This window comes from Talpa occidentalis, unplaced genomic scaffold (assembly GCF_014898055.3).
Source record: "Talpa occidentalis isolate TD23 unplaced genomic scaffold, MPIMG_talOcc4v2.1 talOcc4.3, whole genome shotgun sequence".
NCBI lineage: Eukaryota > Metazoa > Chordata > Mammalia > Eulipotyphla > Talpidae > Talpa > Talpa occidentalis.
The window spans coordinates 134,793,212-134,810,314 of record NW_023603184.1 but is presented as its reverse complement, the minus strand read 5'-3'; the positions used below and the strand labels follow the sequence as shown (position 1 = coordinate 134,810,314).

At 40.4% G+C, this 17,103-nt stretch overlaps 1 long non-coding RNA gene across 1 annotated transcript in view; it reads left to right on the top strand.

The window, feature by feature from the left end:
* LOC119254836 (uncharacterized) overlaps window positions 1–16,775 on the top strand; it is a 55,480-nt gene extending 38,705 nt beyond the window's left edge. Inside the window, exons 2-4 of the long non-coding RNA XR_005127375.2 lie at window positions 12,674–12,832; window positions 14,499–14,623; window positions 16,595–16,775. This is a non-coding gene — a long non-coding RNA (uncharacterized LOC119254836). The remainder of the gene's footprint in view (window positions 1–12,673; window positions 12,833–14,498; window positions 14,624–16,594) is intronic.
* The last annotated feature ends 328 nt before the right edge of the window (window positions 16,776–17,103 follow it).

Genomic DNA, 17,103 nt, shown 5'->3' with positions numbered 1-17,103 from the left:
GCTCCCTGCTCTGTCTCTGGTGAATTCTCTCACCATCTCGCGCTTCTGTCCTGTACCCCAGTTCTTGAATTAAAAAAAAAAACATAAACACACAACATAAAGCAAGTACAATCTCAATAAGTTATGCATTTTATTAAGATGAAGAAAAAAATGAAAGACTGCTTTTCAGGTATAGTGATGAGGAAATTGGTTTTAACCTAGTCATCAGTGCAGAGGACACGAGTCTGTGATAGAGGACATGATTCTAAGGACAAACTTGTACGTAAAACACATAAAACACAAACTGGTGTCTTTGGATGATTTTTTATCGTGATGGTTGTTTCCATGGATTCTGACACTGAAAAATTGAAGAAAAGATGAAAGAATGCATGTCTAGGAAAGACTCATAATATTTAAATCAGAGGGATTTTAAAGTGATCTCCCGAACTAAATACAAGAATGTTCTAATGTTAGAACTAACCCCTTCCCACATCTCCAACTTAGATGGCGTTTGTCACACACTCATTGTTAGCTGAAATTATGTGCTTAGACAACATGGAAGATTAATTATGCCATCAATCTTTTTGCTCTTCTTCCTGTTGAAAGGGAGACTAATTCCTTTCCATTTGAATTTGGCTTATTCTTAGAGATTTGCTTGTCCAGAAAAGGATTTGCTTCCTCCATCCTTCCTGTGGTAGGCCCAGAGATATTCATTGCTCAGTGCTGGGAATCTGTGACTATGTTACCTAATATGGTAACATATTGCAGATCGTGTTAAATGAAATATTTTGAGATTGGGAGATTATCCTGGATTCAGGGAGACCTAATGTAACCACCAAATTCTTTTAAAAGAGGCAGGCAGGAGGATGAGAAGATGAATAGAAGTAGAGATCAGAGAGAAGAGAAGGTAGGCTACTGGTTTTGAAGATAGGAGAAAGAAGTCATTAGCCAATTAATGTTGACATGACTCTAGAATCCAGACTCTCCCCTGGAGTCTCCAGATGGAATATAACCTTGCAGAACCATTTTAGACTCTGACTTCCAGGTCTATAAACAGTAATTTTGTGTTTAAGTCACTAAGTTTGTAGTAATTTGCTTCAACAAATTGGAAAACAGATTTGCCCCTCAGTTATTATTCTTAAAAAAACTTCTTCAAGAGTTTGTTTAATAGAGTGACTAAGATCATAAATTCTGGAGCCAAAATGTCAGTGTTTAAATCCTAGTTTCACCTGCTGTGTTATCTGTCCTGGCTAACCCACTTGTCTAAGCTTCTTTAAGTCAGCTGTAAATGAAAGTAAAAATAATATTCATCTTAAAGTGTTCTGAGTTAATACGTGCTAAATGCATAAAACAACACCTGTACTATACTCTTGCTGGCTATTATTTTGTATCTTCATGCATACCTAATTAATAATTAAAATTATTTATAATTAGAGATTAGAATTTTCTATTTTATTAGTTAGTAGAGTCTTAATGGAGGTTAGCTATGGACCATAGTGTATTTTGAAATAATTTACTTCATTTTTTTCTGCTTATTTTTAAGATAACATGCTAATTTTAGAAAAAGTTGAAAAGCTTTTCAGTGTATAAAGAAAGTGTTACTAATCCCACTACTTTCCTAGAATCCAACATGAGAGTAATTTTTGACATTTCTTTCTACATTTTCTATATTTGAGGAAATGGTTGAGATAATAGTGTCACTTCGTAGCCTATATTTTCCACGTAAGTTAATATCATTAGCATTTTCTATTTTTCATCATTTTTTCATTGAGGGAAACTCTTCGGATGTGTGGTGCCACCATACCTATCACCAAAACAACTTTCCCCTTTTCTCCCCACCTCCTTATCTTTTGCTTCAGGCATTTTTCAGAGAACCACAATGTAGCAATAACTCTAATGTTGGGATTCAGCAGTTTTAAATTCTCATTATCATACAGAATGATAAAATGAATATTTTTGTGCATAATTTTTTTTACTGTGGTAGAATACACATAATATAAATTTATCCTAATAACCACTTCAAAGTATGTAATTCAGTGGTATTAAGTATATTCACAACTATCACTACCAGCTAGTTCCAGAACTGTGTAAAAATATTTGCCTGGGACTCCCTTGTGGCACAAGGGGTTGAGCACAGCGCTGTGAAGCTATCCATAGTCACTGCAGCACGAGTTCGATCCCAGGGCAGCGAGTGAGCTACCCACATGGTGCAGCAGACCTCTCCTGTCTCGCCTGCTGCTCCCCTCAGCAGTGTATTTCAGTCAGTCTGCCTGTTCTGCTCCCCACTCTGTCTCTGGTGAATCCTCTCACCCCCTTGAACCTCCAGGTTGTACCCAGGTTCTTATATGCAGAACTAAATAAATCTTTATTACAAAATTTGCCGGAATTTCAGATTGTTTTGATAATATACTGATAGAAAGTAAAATATTATATTAAAGGAAAAAATATTTAAATATTTTTAAGTGCATCCAGAAAGGTGTTCTCATTAGCTTTCCAGTGAATAGGAATCTTGGTCTTATGTCTTCATTTGCATTGAGCATCATCTGAAACATCTTTGCTCAATAAATAAAAAATAAGATTTTCATATTTCTTTGTATTTGTTTGATTACTATTTAAAATGTGCTAATTAGCTATTTTTTTTTCACCATTTAGCTCTTAGGGTGTTTGTATTTATTTTGGTAATGAAATGAGTCAGATTCAATTCAATTCAATTTGATATATTTGTATTCAGCTTTCATGTGTCCTTGCTAGGTAACATGGGAGACATAGATTTCTCAATCTGAAGGCAAATAAATATCAGACAATATTTGACTGTGTATTGAGGGGGTGGAGGTCACAAGAGGAAGAGAGGAAAGGAGAGAGAATACAAGTTCCCTCACCCTGTTCCGCAGAACTCTGGGGGTACCGTGGAGGTGGGGTCGACCAGGGGCCAGAGGAGTTGTACCTCTGTCTCTCTGTCCACTTTCTTGATTCAATTAGAAGGATCCTAATCATCTCTGCTTTTTAATCAGGATTTTATTGGGGAAAAAAGATCCCTTGGCTAATAAATGCTTGCAAACGACAAATCTAACAGTTTTCAAATATTTACGCATATAAGTATCCACCAGGAAACTTGTTAAAAAATAAATTCCTAAAACCTATATCTCAGAAGAGTCTGTGGGTGGAGCCAAAGAATTTGTATTTTAATCTGTTGCTGTATCTTCTTTTCCAAAGTGCAGGATTTGCAATATAATTCTAAGTGGTACCCTGAGTGATCTTGAGTGGGATTAAATAAAATTGACATGACATTGGATTAACTGGTATCATACAAGATGAGAGATTTCCTTTCTCCATTCTCTTGCAATCCTCAAAGTAAGAAGGGGAAGTCTTAGGTTGATGCTAATCTGACTTTAATGTCTTTTGTATGCATACAAACCTCCCTTTTAACAAAGACACAATAGGTTTTATACTCTGAGCTTCTAGTTAAATTTTAGTAACATTTTCTTGATTTTATTAGGTTTATTTGTACCACTGCCCTCTTAACTATGAAAAATTATATTGGAATTTTAAGATAGTAAGATACTGGGAAATGATAATAGATGTGTTAGGAACAAAAATAGTGATGGATGGGTCAAATCTATGAGTCACTGCTTTGGGACATGAGCCTCTGTCCAGAAAGAGCAGATAGAAAATCTGAGTTAGGAGTGGTGGTGGATCAGAACAGGAGTGGAATTGGTTAAGAAGCTTTGGGAACCGCACTACACGCTACTTTCTTAGTGGAGAGATAAAGAGGGAAACTACTTCCTTTTTGCCCCTAGCTCATATTGCAAGTCATCTTAAGAGGGGGTGAAATATTTTGCCGTTTATTCCTGCAGATGATTCAGGTTGAAACAAAACAACTTATGTCTATCTTCAGGGACACATACATGATTCTTTGGAGGACTAAAGAGCACCAGGACTTGCCAGCTGGCAGCCCAGTGTTTGGCAGAAGGCTACAGAGCCTGTGCTGAGTAGTTACAGACAATTTCCTTCAGCCTCTAATGCTTTGGAATTACAAAACATCGCTGACTCACCATGCCATGTAAGGCATAGGAGGCAGAAGGAGGGCTCTAAGAGGATTCTGTAATAGATTCCTTTTTAAAGCACCATAAAGACTGAGTTGTTATCAACTAAGGTTTCAGTAAAAAAAAAAAAAAAAAAAAAAAAAAAAAACACAACACAACTCATTCAAATATTTTGGATTTGCAAAAGCTCATTCTAAACCAACAACCACAGTGTTTTCTGATTGAGAGCTCAGGATCCCTCCAGGAGGTGTTATTTACAAATCTGGTGGTTCCCTGGAACAGCAATTATTTCACTTTCTAGCTGCTGTCTGCCCTATTATCTAATTTACTCAACAGATCTTGATTTTCAAAATGTTAAATCATTTTTCTTTTGTAAAATCATTGAAAATGAAGGATATCAGGATACTTGCCACCAAATCTTGATAGTGAAATTATTCTTTTCTTATCTTTTTATGTATGTATAGCAAGAATTATGTACTTATGGAAAGATCATTATTATAGTCCTATCATAACTTTCTCCCTTAGAACAAAGGCTAGGAATAAAACAATTCAATTCAAACTTGTCTCTGTGTCTTCGTGTCTCTTCCTTTGTAGATTATTCTTGAAGCAAGAACCATGCAGAACTCTGTACACTTCACTCTGGAACGCTGAATATCGGAGATCTTGAGTTAGGCATTGATTTCAAAGAAAATTACTCACTACACTATAGGCTCACCTCATTTTATTGCACATTGCTTTAGTGCCTGTTCCTTAAAGACCATCCACCAGCAAAGAGGAGGACTCACTGAAGTCATAAAAGATGGATAGCATTTTTTAGCAACATGGTATTTTTTAATGAAGTTTTATTTATTTTTTTAGATAGAATGCTATTGCACACTTAAGTAGAATATAAACCTTACTTTTTTTGTAATGCTCTGGGAAACCAGAACATTTGTATGAATTTGTTGTGACATTTGTTCTCCTGCAGTGGCCTGGTACAGAGCCACTGTGTGTGTTTTCCTAAGTCTTCCAGTGCTTGAGAATAATGTGTCTTGAACAGGAAGAATAGCTTCTTTGCTCCTCCCTACCCCTCCAATGTGGCCTGGTGCTGCACCCCCGATCAATCAGCAGTGTTGACTCTACCCACTTCAATGTAGTTTTGTGCCCACAGGCATGTGAGGATGCAGTCTCAATCTCTAGAGACTTTGCCATCAAGAACTGAGTTGGTAGGAGAAGAGAGAGAAACTTTTTACTGACTTAACGCTATCATGCATAGCTATTGCCCTGTGACTTTTGGAGTCTGGCATTGCTCTGGTATGGCCCCCCTATCCCCCTATTCAATATTTTTTTTAAAAAAGATTTATTTATGTATGCAAGAGTTGGGGTGCACCCTATGTTTATAGCAGCACAATTTACAATAGCTAAGCTTTGGAAACAACCCAAATGCCCCAAAACAGATGACTGGATCAAGAAACTGTGGTACATATACACCATGGAATATTACTCAGCATTCAAAAAAGATAAACACATGCAATTTGCAGCAACATGGATGGCGCTGGAAGGGATCATGCTCAGTGAAATAAGCCAGAAAGAAAAAGAAAAATACCAGATGGTCTCACTCATAGCAGGAATCTAGAAAACCTAAATAAGGGACCAGGAAAAAGAATAACTATAAGAAAGAAAAAGTAAAAATCAACAAACTACTATGAACGAGAGCCACACTTTGGGGGGGTGGGGAAAGGAGGGAGTGGGGTCAAAATCAGGGGGTTGCAATTGTATGGGGAATATAAAAATTAAAAAAGAACACAAAAAAAAAGAGTTGGGGTGCAGGTCAGAGGTGTGGGAATGAGAGAAATCACTAGAGACAGAATGGGGAGCAGAACAGGCAGATCTACTGAAATACACTGCTGAAGGAAGCAGTGGGTGAGACAGGAGAGGTCTGCTGCGCCATGTGGGTCACCTTCCTGGCCAGGGATCAAACTCATGCTGCAGTGATTACGGATAGCTTTACAGTGCTGTGCTTAACCCTTTGCACCACCAGGGAGGCCCCCTGAATGGTCTTTTTAGTGGACAAGCCATGGTGCCATATAACACTAGTGGATACATGTTGGAAAACTCACACTTAAAGCAAGACAGGAATATAAACATTTCCCCTACCAACCAATACCTGGGTCAGAACCTGGGGTGGAATAAGAGGTAGCCCTAAACTTCATTGGTTTTTTTGGCCTTCCATGTCAGGAGCTTACAAAATTTTCAGAAATAGGGATCTTGTGACATTTGATAATGGCTAAGTGGAAGCTGGGGAGTAAGGGTGGCTGAATTGTGGGGGTCGAACCAGAATCGTTACAGAATCCTCCCAGCTGCTGTTTCAGAGGACTCACCTCTGAACCTCCCTTTGTGTTTCTCCTATTTAAATTATTCTCCTAACTCGAGGGACAAAAACTAAAGATATGATGGATTCATTAGAAATTCTCCACTAAACTTGTCTGGTATAATTTCTCTTTCCCCATGGGTGTGGACTCAGCTTTGACTCCTTCCTACACTCACTCCTCTGCCACCCCCACTGCTCCCATTATAGCACAGAAGATTATTCAGCAGGTAAAGGCATTGCATACTTGGATTTTTAATAGGAGAAAATCTCTTGTCAGAGATAAATCCTGCTTCAGTTGTAGGTGGTTGTAAGTCTGAAGTGAAATGTCAGTATGACATTTTAGTACATTCAATAGGAGTCCCCAAGGACCAGATAAATCATACAAGCCTGTAAGACATTAAATTTGACTTAAAATATATTCTGAGCAACTGATTCTGTTTCACCAAGCCAAAGGTCAAGTTCATTCAGAAGTTGACATAGTCAAGATGAGGGTAAGCTTCTGGAGCAGTAAGGTTTGGGACAACTACAGTAGAAGTCATTATGTGATCAGCCTAGTCCCCAGTCAGTGCCTGCCCAGAAGCAAAGGCTCTAGTGGTCAAGGCAAGATATTGTTAAGCAGGGGTTATCTTTTCTTGATGCCCTAGACCAACCCCAAACAACCAGGTCTATGGAGAATCCAGATTTGTAAACAGTGGTCCTGTGTCAGTCTGTCATACACCAGAACATGTGCTAGCTTCATGTCCAAGAAGGATCTCAAAAACTTTGAGAATTCCTACTATCAATAGACTGTGATGTTTGTTGGGACATAAAGGAAATCATCCCATTGCATCCTCCAAGTTCTTCTAGGCTGGGAAAACAAACAAACAAAAAATAAGCATCAGACAGATTGATAAGAGAAAAAGCCATATAGAAATTTAATAATAACATGGATACCTCCTGTATAAATGGTGAGAGACAGTATGATTGAGCGCTAGTCCACATGGCTTCAGATGCCATCTTAAATAGCTAAGACAAGAAAGGTTAGGGAGGGTGGGGGGGTGGGTGTGTGCGTTGGGGACAAAGGAACACAGATATAATTCTGCGTTCTCCAGGAAAGCAAGATAAGATTAGATCTTCCTGGGCGAGGCCCTTACAAAGAGAAGTTTATAGATAAAATATCAAAAGCAACTTTCACCCAGCCTTCAGAGTCCCTCCCATGAAAAATCTCTAGCCAAAGACAGGTTTTGGGTTTTTTGTTCTTTTACATGTGCATATGTCAATTGCAATCTTCCCTAGTCTATATCAGGTAGTTTGTGATCTTCATTGTTTCTGGAGAATAGGGCACATTATATAGTTGACAATCTGCTAAGACTAAATTTTAAGGAAAAGATGCTGTTGCAAGAAAAGTAGAAAAAATTAATCACACAACTGAGAAAAACCCAGGAAACTCAAACTGTTAATGGGTGTACGCATTAAAATTGTTAGACCATCCCTGTGCACAAAGGCAAGGAAATCAGACACTTAATATGAAAGATATTTAATTGTTGGGGGTGGAGGGAGAGGAAGAGGGTGAGTGAGAGAATGGAGAAAGGATTTTAAATGACAGGTTCCCAATAAAACTCCGTAAATTGTCTAGCCAAACATTCTCATCCCATAGTGGCGCAGTGGAGGCCCAAAAGCTTGCCACAAGTATAAGTCACCTGGCAGGGATCCACAAGAAAGGGTTTAATTTGGTCCCAGAGAACTAGGATGAAGGAGAGAGACAAAATTCAAAATGTACCATATAATCCAAAACAAGGTGAAGATAACAGCTGCCATTGTCTCTGCCAAAGACCAGGGTCACCTCCCCACATGTCTGTCACCCACGTGTTGTTGTAGAGCAACCCCGATACAAAACGGGGTGCCTGACTGTGGGTCCTCACCCACGCGCTTAAAAGGAGTTATCAATGCTCTACTGCAGGCACACGCGAAAGGTTAATAAAAGGTTTATTTACAAGGGAAGGGGAAATGAGGAAATGTACAGCTCAGGGAGAAAAGTGGGAGACAAAGTTTTAAATGAGTCCTACCCGATCCGCCGATCAGGAATCCCAAAATGGTGCTCTGAGAGCTGGCCGCCAGCCAGGAGCGGTGAAGCCAGGAGGCGAGCGATAGCGAGCCCCCCAAGGCCCACGTGTTTGGTTTTTATATCCAACCTGGCTGCCCAACTCCACCCTCAGGTCCCAGCCACCTTCCCCTTGGTGGTGATGGGATTTGTCTTTCCCAATGTCCTGATGGCTTTAGTCTGGAGTGGGGGTGGAGTCCACAAAGCCTGTATGGGATTAGCTCAGGACATCCTTTCCCCCTAACAGTGTCTCTTCTCCAAGCGTCTCTTCACATGTCTTTCCTTCTAAGTGTTTCTCCTTGTGCCATCTCCATTTGTATATTCATCCGGATCATGCCCAGCTGCCCCCATTCAGGAAGTCTGGGTCAGGGCATGTTGGGACTTCAATCCAAGGCAGCTGCATGTGATGGGGATAGGGAAAATGGCTCCATTCACTGCACTGTGGTGCCCCCCCCCCACCCCAGCCCTCACTGAGATGCATTCTGCAGTAGAGTCTGGATAGACAGTCAGAATTGCTTGGTGATGAATGGGAAACAGCCACACACATATTGAATTTGGTGATCAGGCCACCAAAAAAGAACTCTCAAAACCTATACCTGCTCTTTTGACTCTGACAATTGATAATATATGAAATTTAAAAGAAACTTTCAGGCAAATTTTTAGGTTCCTTATATGAAACTGCATTTTGATCAGTATACTAGACATGATTTTTAAAAGCCTTATAAAAAGCAAAGGAGGTAAAAATGCCTCGCATCATGTTTCTAGGGCTTCTTAGAAATTTCATATGAAAAGCACTTTTTACTTGCTGGCCAGCCAAGAACTCCAGCTGATTTCAGCTGCTCTTTGGTGAGTGTAATAAATAGAAGAAAGAAAGAAAGAAAAATAAACCCACAAGATTTTTCCAAAGTATTTTGTTATCAGTAATGCTATGCAGCCTGGCATAACACACTTGACAATATCAAAAGAGATGGTATCAGTATAAATGTTACAGGGAGCAGAACGCAGTTCTGTTTCGTGGTTTGGCCAGGAAAAAAACAAATTACATGGAGTGACCCAAGGCAACCTGACTTCATGAGACCCTTGGTCCTTATACACATTAACAGTTTTGCCCCAGTACAGTGATTATAAAAGAAAGGTTAGTAGGACGTTCAGAAAAGAAGCTCTATCCTTTTCAATTCCATCTGATTTATGAACTGCTTAAACTATTTCCCAAAATCTGCCTTCACTGCCTCTAGCCTGCCTGATAAACACTGCACAAAAATATCGCTGGTTTGCAAAATGTGACTCTTTTGTCTCTGAAGTCCCCTTTGGACCCTGGGAGGAAGGAACACTGAAGTCTCCAAAGAGCTGCTGGTGACAAACGTCTACTCTGTTTCCTGATGGCAGAGAACAAAAGAAAGACTTGAAAGAGAAAGCTCACAAGCTGTGGAATCCTTGCTCCTTCAGCTCCTTTGGAGCCAACTGCTGACCTATCAGATTTTTAGGCCTCCACCCCCTCAGCCGTTCTCTCTTCGTGGTCTGTTCTCCAGAAATAAATCCTATTTGGTTTCAAACTAGATGGAATTATAGAAAGCTCACTCTCAATTCCCAGACCCACAGCTTTCTCACAGCCAGTAAGGGAGTGGGCGAGAGGATCTGGACCACACATTACCCCCGCCAGTCCCCACAACCTTTCGTTCAAAATTTCTTTAAAAAATAGAGAGAGTGTAACTCAGCAGTCCTCCGTGAGGGTGATCAGAACTTGATTATCTCTCAAAATAGTAATGATGCCAAACCATGGAGAAAGGGGAATCGCTCTTTCTTTGTTCCAAAGACCCTATGATGTAGATAAAGATCTCTCGAGGCATAAAAACAAAAACTTTTTTTAGACTGGTCCATCAGCTTGTCTAGACTCAGAAGAAGACATCATTAAACTCTTTCCAATGGGCCAAATTCTCTTCCAAAACAACCTTATCTGCCCCAGAACTGAAATGAATCCCACTTTCAGAATGAACTTGGCAATCCGAGGCTGGTTCGTTGCCCACTCATCTGCTTTGGATCTTGATTAACATCTTATTAAAAAGGGGTTTACAGGTTTTTGTTTTGTTTTGTTTTGTTTTTTAACAAGGGAGGGGTCTTCTACCTGAGTCAGCCTAGGAGAGAGTTTCTCAGGCTTTTCTGAGAAAGGACTCGGGGTGTGAGAAGATTTCAGCGTCAGTTGAAAGGGTTTGTTTGCTCCCCTTGGACCTAAAGTTTTGGCCTTAGAGGTGTTTTATAGGGTCTCCTTGCCCCTTGTCAAGTCACTAGCCACTATCAATGCAGTTTTAGGGTGTTGGCTCAAAAGAGACAGAGCTGATTATTCCACGGAGAGTATGAGCGCATCTGGGAATTATGAGGGTGTTTATGAGTAACATGCCGGGTAGACACATGAGCTCACCCTTCTTCCCGGCCCTCACCACCACTGAGCTGGGGTGGATGGACAGAGGTGAGGTGGTGTGGTATGGCAGCTGGAACACAGAGTGGGAATAGTCAACATGGCCATATTTAATCCCTATTTGCCATCCATGTGTGAGATTATTCCAGTGCTTGGTATCCAAGGATACTTAGCCCAGGCCAAACTTGCCTTCCTGTTTGTAAGAGGAAAATGCTTCAGAAACTTACTTAAGAAAGACTCAAATTTTTTTTTTTTGGGGGGGGGCATCAAGTAAATGTTAAACAAACAATGTATTGATGAGCTTTTAAAATATGTGAGTGAGAAATATATGGAATTAACTTTGCTAGAAAAATCCATGAACTGTAAAATATCAAGGAGGAAAATCTTGGATGTTTTGACCTTTGTTTTAACTATGTTATCTTCCAATTCAGAAGAGGACAGATTTTTACTTTTTCTTGGATTAGCAAATAAGAGGGTCATATTTTAATATTTCTGAGAAAACGAGAAGATAGATGACTGCTTTGGACTGTCCAAGCTCATGCCTCTTATGGAAGAAGCAGCTGGCCAGCGCTGGGAGTCATGTCTGACTGTGGCCTCACTCGGGGATTTAGTGTGGTGATACTGGACTCCCCTGCCTCCCTGGGCCTCAGGTTTTTTTATGTCAGGCAGGACTAGTGGGGATTGACCCTTCCTGACCTCACTGGAATCCTATAAAAGTGATGTCATTGTGGGCATGGAGGGGGCTTTAATAAGACTTCCCTACTCTCTGAATGTTACGTGCAAAATGTGAGCAGAGGAGAAGAAATGGAGTGTGTGTGTGTGTAACCAAAATTGGTTAAGGACAGGGGACCTACTATAAGTTTCTCTTCAGTTAGAAAGCGCCTGCTGCCAAATCTGGCAGGGAGATTGCCAAGACTATTGCTAAGATGCAGAGAAGTGGTTTTGTGTGGGTTTTTTTTTTTTTGTTTTTTTTTTTTGGCTACCATATTGGGGGATTTTCCCCAGGAAAACCATTCTCTCAGATATGTCTGTTCAGTTTCGTAGGATGATGTGTCTCCACTAGGAGGAAGAAGTGGTGTTGCCGCTGAAATCATCTGGTGGAAGAATGGCCTAAGATAAGGATAACAAACTAGATAACTACCTCATATAACAATCCTGATCAACCGCAGTGGCTGCTGGGGAGATACTGAGAAAGGCTCTGCCATGAACACAGACTAGCTCTACAGGGAAGTGTCATGATCTGCTTTTGATGCCCCTGACAGGGGCAGAGGGACATGCTGTTATGGAACACAGCAGAGATAACATGGTCAGATGCCTCTGATTTCTCTAGGGAAAGTTGTGTGCCTTTGAACAAATGGCTACACTTCTCTGAATTTAGTGCCTTTCTCTAGAAATGCAGATGCCTTCTTTGGGGGGGTGTTTTTGATTAGATCTAAGCAGGATAATTCATGTGTACTTTCTTATCATTGCAACTGGTGAAAGGTAACTTTTGTCAGGCAAGGAATCTCAAGGTTAGAGGGATGTGGTTTGGGCTTACATCACTCATTTTTCCTCAGTATGAAGAGACTTTGTTAGGAGAACCAAATTATGGAGGGACTTATTTCAGACTCAGCATAATAAAGCAAAGATTATCACTTCCTTCACATAGAATTAAGTCATGTTAACAGCAAAAATATGGATTTCTCAGGTGGAGTTAATAGCATAGTCTTTACTAGGAAATGATACCTCATGTTGATAAATTGTGGATGACTTTGGGCTTGGGAGAAATCCAACCTCATTGTTGCCCATTACTGTCTCTCCCATCACAGAACCCTTCTTTGAGCCTGGATCCCATCCCTCTCTCTGATGAAGTAGACATGAAAGCCAGTGGCTTTCAGCCTGAGCCTCTAGAATTTGCAATATATGTAAAAAGAACCAGTCACTGGAAATCCAAGGACACTGGGATATAATCAGGAGCACCAAATGAGGTAGGGATTGAAGGGTGAAATGTGGGACAAGAAAGGGGAAAATTAGGATACTGGGGAGAATAGTATAGCCTTCTAGAGGGTTCTCTTTTGACATGGAGTCTTCAAGTTACATCTTCTTTTCCCTTGACAGTTTGGGGGCTCTATTCTGAATGTCTGAAACTTCCCTAAAGTCCAGTGTATCACAAGATGGACAGTATCATCTTGTAAGCCAGTAGACAACATGGACACTACATTTGTGCTCATCTACCCAGTTGGAGAAACAGTGTAACATAGTATAGGTTACATAACCACTACCACCACCATCATCATTATCTCCAGCCTAAGATTTAACTCCAGTAGCCAAAGAGACACCCTAAGTTGGGGAGCAGCTCTCTGGAATTTCCTTAATTATGCTCATTAACCTTAAAGATATATGAATTTGCCATTATCCATTCTTTTATTACTCCGAGACCTGAACTTTCTTTTGCTGTCAAGTAAGGGTAAAGGTTTTTATTGGTTTTCCAGCAGAGGCTCATCATGGACTTCATGACCTGTAATAAAAGAGTTATCACTAAACTCAGGACAATGACAATGTGTCTTCACATTGTGACATGTCAACCACATGTCTCCCCAGGTTTGTTATTTCCACTCTGTTTTTCTGTAGTTATTAGCAAAATCCTAAAAACGAAAGGAGTTGAGAATGAGAGAGGGTTATTGAAAGAATAGAACAAAAGAATGAAATCTGGAGGCCCAGGCCATTGCTAGGCTGCCTAGGACAACAGAGAAATCGTGAAACAAAGTTTGTAAGGCAGGATGGCAAGGCACCTGGTGTGTGGGTCTTTTGGAACGAGAAGACATGATGCCACATCATGGCAGAGAACCTGCTGGGGAATTCCTAGAGAGGTGCCCACAATGACACCCCAAGAGCATGATGTCTTTTTCTGTATAAATGCATAGGACACATTTTATAAAATGTTCTGAGCCCAGACACATCCGAGCAATCCTACATGGACATTGGCTAACTGCTAACTTTCCACTTTCTGTTCTGTCCTCACTTTATCTAATCTGTTTCACTGCTGAGTTTTGAAACCATTTCAATTGCACAACTCAATTGCACACAGTTGCAATCGCACCTCCAGGGTGTGACCCTTTGAAATGTTTTACTTTCAAATATTTGTGGTTGACAACCATTTTTTCATTGAACGTAAATAAATCTGGAATAAGAATGGGCTTCTCCTCCTTGGGGTCCTCCTGCCTTCGCTCCTCTTCCTCTTCCAACTTGCTTATCTCCTTTGATCTATAAGATGGTTCCTTTATCATAACAATGTGGCAGATTTTTTTTCCTCTTTGTAACTACATTTTGAGCAAATCCTATGACAGGAATTGAGAGATCACATTTAGAAAGGCTTCCTAAAGTCTTAAACCCTTCAGTTAATAAATATCATGAGCACTGTAATTTATAGATGGGATTAGAACATTCTGACTTCTATTTGGGCTCTGCTTTCTCAATTCTCAGGGGGAATGAGATGATGAATGAGTGAATATTTGTTCAAGGATTTGAAGAAAAGCAATGTCTTAAAATCTTAAAGGTTTTGACCTCAACGTTCACTCCTACAGAATTCCCTTTAAGTCATAAAAAGTGGAAGAAACCATACAAAGCAATTCTCTCCACTTCTCAAACCTGCAGAGTTCCATGGAGAAGAACAGGAAGATTCGTGGATGATAATGTTGGCTCTGGAGTGATTACTGTTGAACCCAAGTGAGCAATGAAATCTACAGATCATATCTCAGGTTATCATTGGCTCTTTCTGGGTGAGTCTGCTCTGCCCCAATGCCCAGGTGCTTCCTAATGACCAGTGTATAAACCTCCACTGACATTTTTCCCTTACAAGGTCATACCACAGTGTCAAAAGTCCTCTGTCTTATGTTCCTGAGAACCCAGAGAGATGACTGACTGACTACTCTGCTAAAAGTATTTGACCCAGAGAATTAATCACTGCTAATATCTCAGGAAAAGTTTTTCAACAGTCATTATGGTAAAAAGAGCAAATGCTAAAACCAGAACCATGTAAACCGTAATAGTTGTGCTATTCATCAAGTCCTGACCGTGGGTTAAAGTCTGTGCAAAGTCCAGACATCATTCAATTAATCCTTTGAGCAGTCCTGTGAGTAAAGATTATTATTACTTTCATTTTACATATGGGGGAGACACGCTGACCTGACTGAAGTCAGACTTCAGTCAACTGCTCAGCAGGGATACACAGCCCAGACCTTAGGTTTTTTAGGAAATAAACTCAAGATTTGTAGGTGGTCCTCTCATCCTCAAATCTTACATGTTCTTTGTAAGTGGAGAGGGATAAAAAAATGTTCATTAATTAAATTGAATGAAATTTGCTATGTGATTTAGGACAAATATTTTACATTTACCAGATCAGAAAAGTGTGAATATTATTTGAATTTTAAATCCTATAGCTGCATCAAGGGGTGGATAATTTGGGGTTGAAGAGTTTTTTACTTATTCAACTGAAAGCTACTGAATGAGCCTCACACCTCTTCCTGTGGAGATCATAAAGGATTACCTGAGTATATTGACAGATATCTTTAGAAAATCTTAGCAGCACCAACCAAATGATCAGGCATATATGACATACAGATATTGTAGGCATCGCCAAAACATGGATCTTGTCTTCAAGGAATACAAAATATGGTGGAAAAAAGGACTCAGCAAACTTCTTGTGTCTAGCTTCATTTTCAAGGACATGCTTGGCCACCCCATGGAGAAACTCTGGTTGTGAATTCTAAGGGGACTTAAGAAATTTATGATAGTTTCAGGAGGTGTAGGTTTCTGCTTCACTGGGTGAATTTCCCATCCCCTCATGTTTGGAAATTGAGGTGATTCCAAAGGAATGAGGCACCATAATACATTCAACAGGAAGTCCACTTAGACTGACCCTTTTTCTCCTGGAATGGGAAGATGAAATGGAAATCTGGATCATCACGCAAAAACCCAGAACTGCTTTTACTCCCAAAGGTTCATTCAGAGGTATTTCATGGATACTTCCTGACACCAGCTAATCCTTTCTCAACTGGTTAGCTCTTTGCTGGCTGCCGAGCGTCAACTCAACTCAAAAAACATTTACTAGTGAAGACCCCAAGACGTATGGCCACCTGGGTATGAGGAATGTGAAGCTAAAAAGTTACTTTTTTTTTTTTTTTTCATCTCTACTGATCATCTACCCCAGCTCTTTTCAGGGAAGACTTCTCAGAGTGAAGCCCATGATTTGTGTTGTTCACTGGTTCTTCTGTGTGGCATGTGGGGCAACTTAGAATTCTCATGGGGTGGGCCTTACATGCTGCCTCAGGTCAACTTCTCAGGAGTCCCAGAGGAGGGTCAGAGGCTAGAGGCTAGAGTCTGTCCACTCCTTTTGCCCCTCCTCAGACCAGACACTCAGTAAGCTAAGGAAGATTCTTATAGTTCTTTTACTGAGCAGTTGAATAGATACCACAGAGCGATGAAGACCAGGGTGGGAATTCTTCTTTCCTCTGATTGACTCGTATAGTCCCCTGGGACCATGCATGTGGGGTGGGGAGGGCCTTGCAGGAGCTGGAACACATCCCAGTCCTAACTCTTCCTCACCCCCAGCCTTCCTCTTATGGTTCTGTATCCTGTTCCCCTTCATTTCCAACAAGGAAAAAAAAAACCTTTTTTTTTTTTTTTTTAAATAAAACTCCAGACTTCAAGTTTGGCTTAAAAACTATTTGGTTCTACCTCAACTTTCCTAGCGCCAAAGGAAATGCGGATGACCTGAGAGCTACTGGTGTGGTGAGAGAGCGAGATGGTTCAATTTTCCATCATTGATGTGGGAAGCTCAGATTCATCTGATTTGCTGGTGAATTATGTAAAAGCAAGCACATCTCACCACACTCATTATTTGTTTCCTTCTGAGGTGAGTGCAGATTAGTTGCAGGTGAGAAAAGCTTTTCCTTCCTCTGAAGCAGATGACTTCAACATTATTCCTTATGAAATAATGTTGCCTGTATTGTTTATTCAGTTTTTATCTGGCCCCTTCCTGGACACCCTGCGAGGTGAGCCCATGATCCAGAGTGGGCTTCATGGCTGTTTGAACCAGTGGCATCAGTTTCAAGTAGACACTTTATGATGCCTGAATTTTTTTTTATGATTTATTTATTTGTGCATAGAAGAACTGGGGTGTAGGCCAGAGGTGCAGGGTGTGTGTGGGGGGGGGAGGTGTGTGACAGAGGATTTCCCAGAGACAAGGTGGGGAGCAGAA